Source organism: Lathyrus oleraceus, chromosome 5 (genome assembly GCF_024323335.1).
Source record: "Lathyrus oleraceus cultivar Zhongwan6 chromosome 5, CAAS_Psat_ZW6_1.0, whole genome shotgun sequence".
NCBI classification, from domain to species: domain Eukaryota; kingdom Viridiplantae; phylum Streptophyta; class Magnoliopsida; order Fabales; family Fabaceae; genus Lathyrus; species Lathyrus oleraceus.
In genome coordinates, this window is record NC_066583.1 from 295,009,721 (window position 1) to 295,014,693 (window position 4,973).

Here is a 4,973-nt window from a genome sequence, read left to right on the forward strand (position 1 = left end):
GTCTTGCTACTTAGAACCAGAACCAACATTTAAAAATCTTTCTCCAATTAGCAGACACTTTTAAATCCAATGGAGCTTCTCCTGAGGCAATCCGTTTAAGATTATTCCCTTTTTCCCTCAGAGATAAAGCCCTAGCATGGTTAGATTCCCTTCCACCCAATTCCATAACAACTTGGGAAAACCTTAGAAAAGTATTCCTTGCTAGATACTTTCCCCCAAGTAAGACCGCCGTTCTTCGAAACCAAATAACCAGATTTACCCAGAGTCAAGGAGAATCGTTGTTCGAAGCTTGGGAGAGATATAAAGAGCTGTTAAGAGCATGCCCACATCATGGTTTAGAAAACTAGTTAATCATTCAGACCTTATATAATGGACTTCACTATAACACTAAGATGACCATCGACGCTGCCGCAGGTGGCACACTGATGATCAAACCTTACCCTGAAGCTAGTGTCCTTATCGAAGATATGGCTCAAAACCATCAATCATGGGGAGTTGAACGAGCGACAATTGAGAAGAAGGAAGCCCAGGGAGGAGTACATGAGTTAAGCTCTATAGACATGATGCAAGCTAAAATGGACGCGTTAGCCCTCAAGGTTGAGCATATGTGTATAAACCCGAATACTGCAGCTGCAGTTTTGTCGGATTGTGAGATATGCGGAACCAAAGGACACCAATCTGCAGAATGCAGTCTCTTAAACGAAACCAACTCTGAGCAAGTGAACTACGCCCAAGGGAACCCATATTCGAATACCTACAACCCTGGATGGAGGAATCACCCGAACTTCTCCTATAAGAACAATAACCCTATCCAAAATACTGCACCTCCGAGACAACCAGGTTACCAAGCCCCAAGACCAAATCAACCTATGCAACCAGTGCCACCAAAGCCGAGCCTTGAGAAAATTATGGAAAATTTTATCACCGCTCAAACCCAACAAAAGAAAGAGTTCATGAACCAGAACATTCACGTTAACGAACTGATTACCCAGTTAGGAACCAAGGTTGACCAAATAGTTACTCAAAATAAGATGCTTGAAACCCATATCTCTCAGGTAGCCTTAAACCAAGCCCCCTAGACTACACCTAGAGGACAGTTCCCTGAACAACCTCAATAGAATCCAAGAGGATAAGCCAATGCCATTACCCTACAAAGTGGGACCACTTATGATGAGCCATTTAACCCAAGATTGAATGAACCCAAAACTTCTAAGGAATATACCGAACCCACGGACGAAGTGAAGGAACCAGAGGAATCTGAAAAACAGGAAGGCAAAGAAAAAGGAGAAGAACCTAAAGACAAAACTTATGTACCACCCCCACCATACAAACCACCGATACCATATCCGCAAAGACTCAAACAGACCTAGATCAATAACCAATATCAGAAATTCATTAAGGTTATAGAAAAACTTCACGTAGAAATCCCTTTCCCAGAAGCCATCACCCAAATACCTTCTTATGCAAAGTTTCTCAAAGACATCCTTACCAACAAACGTAGACTCGACGATCCGAAGCCCTTGGAATGCAATTTTATTTTCGAGAATAAGTTAGCCAAAAAAGATAAAGATCCTGGAAATTTCTCCATTCCTTGTATTTTGGGAAGTCATGTCATCGAAAAAGCTTTTCTAGACTTAGGAGCTAGTGTGAGCTTAATGCCTTTAGCAGTTTGTAAGAGGTTAAACTTAGGAGAATTACAACCTACTAAGACGTCACTTCAATTAGCCGATAGATCTGTTAAGTATCCGATAGGCATATTAGAAGATATCCCTGTTAGGATAGGTCAATTATTTATCCCTACTGATTTTGTTGTCATGGACATTAAAGAGGATGATGATATACCAATCCTTCTAGGTAGACCATTCTTATCAACTGCAAGAGCCATAATAGATGTCAAGAGATGAAAGTTGACCTTTGAGGTAGGTGACGAGAAGATAGAAATTATACTTTCAAAATTTCTTATGGCACCTGTGATGGGAGACACATGTTATGCCATATATATCATTGATGAATGCGTTAGGGAAATAGAACAAGAAGAAATCATAAAAACAATTAAGTTGCCATCAACTCTCATACTGGAAGATGATAACTTTAGGAAGCCCTACATTGATGATAACCTTTACGAATGTTTATCCCTTACCCCAGATCCTATGCCATGCCCTAAGAAACCAACCTTAGAACTTAAGGAACTGCCTAAGAACCTGAGATATGAGTTTCTTGATGAAGAGATGAACCGTCCAGTTATAGTCAGTGCTACCTTGAGCCAAGAGGAAACAGACCAACTCTTAGATGTTTTACAAAGACATCCCTCATCCTTAGGATATAATATCTCTGATCTGAAAGGTATAAGCCCATCCGTATGCATGCATCGGATTTTGCTCGAAGAAGATTCAAAGCCCTCTAGAGAACATCAGAGAAGAATAAACCCTATAATAAGTGATGTTGTTAAAAGAGAAGTTCTTAAGTTACTTGAGGCAGGTATAATCTATCAGATCTCGAATAGTAAGTGGGTGAGCCCTGTGCATGTAGTACCTAAAAAGGGAGGCATCACAGTAGTGCAAAACGATAAAGGCGAACATATAGCAAAATGGATAGAAGGAGGATGGCTGATGTGCATAGACTACAAAAAGTTAAATAAAGCAACCAGGAAGGATAATTTCCCTTTACCATTTATAGACCAGATGTTGGAGCGTCTAGCCAGACACTCTTACTTTTGCTATCTAGATGGATACTCTGGATTCTTCCAAATACCTATCCACCTCGAAGATCAAGAGAAAACTACCTTTACATGCCCTTATAGAACTTTTGCCTACAGACGAATGCCATTTGGACTCTGTAATGCCCCAGCTACTTTCCAATGCTGCATGATGTCAATCTTTGTAGATTACCTAGATAGTATCATGGAGGTATTTATGGATGATTTCTCGGTTTGCGGACTTGATTTCCAAAATTGTCTTGCTAACCTTGAGAAAATCCTGGAGAGATGCGTGGAGGTGAACCTTGTGCTAAACTGGGAAAAGTGTCATTTCATGGTCACCGAAGGGATTGTTTTAGGACATATAGTTTCTGAAAAAGGTATTGAGGTAGATAGAGCTAAAATAGAAGTCATAGAGAATCTAAAACCACCCAAAACTATCAGAGAAGTTCGAAGTTTCCTTGGACATGCTGGATTTTACCGGCGTTTTATCAAAGAATTCTCTAAAATAATTAAACCTTTAACTGGCCTTTTAATGAAAGATGCTGAATTCATTTTCGATGAAAAATGTAATGAAGCATTTAATCTTTTAAAGCAAGCGTTGATTTCAGCACCCATTATGCAACCCCCTGATTGGTCAGAACCTTTTGAGATAATGTGTGACGCTAGTGATTATGCCGTTGGATCCGTTCTAGGACAAAGGAAATAAAAACAATTACAATGGATTTATTATGCCAGTAGAACCCTAGACGCCGCCCAACTTAACTACGCAACAATTGAAAAGGAACTACTAGCTGTAGTTTTTGCTATAGACAAATTCAGATCTTATCTAGTAGGAGCCAAAATTATAGTTTACACCGATCATCCTGCCATTTGTTACCTATTAAATAAAAAAGATGCCAAGCCCAGGTTACTCCGATGGATTATGTTACTACAAGAGTTTGATTTAGATATCCGAGATAAAAAGGAACTGAAAATGTAGTAGCTGATCACCTTTCTAGACTAGAACACCTGAAACTAGACTTCGTACCCATAAATGATGATTTTGCCTATGATAGACTAATAGCTAAACTAGAAGCCATTGAAGACGATAGCCTAGGCCCTCATGAACACTTCCAAAAATCCTTAGCTGTAAGTAACGTGCCATGGTATGCAGACTTTGTTAATTATCTAGCTGCTGATATCATACCCCCTGATCTTGACTACCACCGGAAGAAGAAGTTATTTAACAATGTAAGAAACTTTTATTGGGACGAACTGCTCCTTTTCAAAAGCGGTAAAGACGGCATTTTTCGCCGTTGCGTTCTAGAAGAGGAGGTAAAAAGTATTATTGAGCATTGTCACTCTGCACCCTATGGTGGACATGCGAGCACCTCTAAGACATACGCCAAGATTCTTCAAGCTGACCTGTTCTGGCCTACCATGTGGCGCGATGTCCATGCTTGCATTGTCAAATCTGATAGATGCCAACGCACGGGAAATATTTCAAGACATGACGAAATGCCTCTAGGAAACATTCAAGAAGTAGAACTCTTCGACGTTTGGGGTATAGATTTCATGGGACCTTTCTGTAATACCCCAAAATTTACCCTTCATTTTTCCTAGAAGCATACGCTTTACACCTCATGCATGCATTCATTTTTAGATCATTTAACATTAGATACATTGCATTTCATCATGTCAATCAGAATCAGATCCAAGAAGCTTAAAAAAAAACGAAAAGAAAAAAAAAACGAAAAAAAAAACAAAAAAGCAAAAAAATAAATAAATAAATAAATAAATAAATAAAAATAATAATAAATAAATAAATAAAATATAACAAAATTTTTTTTGGACTTGGGTCTCTCTCATTTGAGCCCACAAAGCCATGGAAATCAGTCTATAAATACTGAAGTTTCAGTAGAGAAGCAAAAATACTCTGAGGTTTCCTTGGAACAAAACCCTGAGGAAAAAGATAGTGAGAGAAGAACTAACAGAGTTCAGAGCAGCCTCCAAACCCTGAAGGGAACTCAACTGCACAGAATCACCTTTGCCTCACATAAACCCTAAAGATTGTTTTGTAAACCTCACGGGTGCAACTCAATTTCAATCAAGCTCTCCAATCAGGTTTGCCCTATATCCATCATCTTTATGCCTTTAATTTGAATGCTCTAAATGTATGAGGTATTATGGGTGAATTTGATACCCTTTTGATGCATGTGTTTGACAAGAGGTTTAGGCCTCCTACCCTTGGTTGCTTTTTGTGAGCTTTTTGTGAATTTTGATGGAATTATTCATG

At 39.0% G+C, this 4,973-nt stretch overlaps 1 non-coding gene across 1 annotated transcript; it reads right to left on the minus strand.

Annotated features, from left to right (window-relative positions):
* Positions 1 to 230: 230 nt before the first annotated feature.
* LOC127089154 (small nucleolar RNA R71) lies at positions 231 to 337 on the minus strand. The gene has a single exon (XR_007790926.1). It is a non-coding gene; the product is annotated as a small nucleolar RNA R71 (small nucleolar RNA).
* Positions 338 to 4,973: the final 4,636 nt, after the last annotated feature.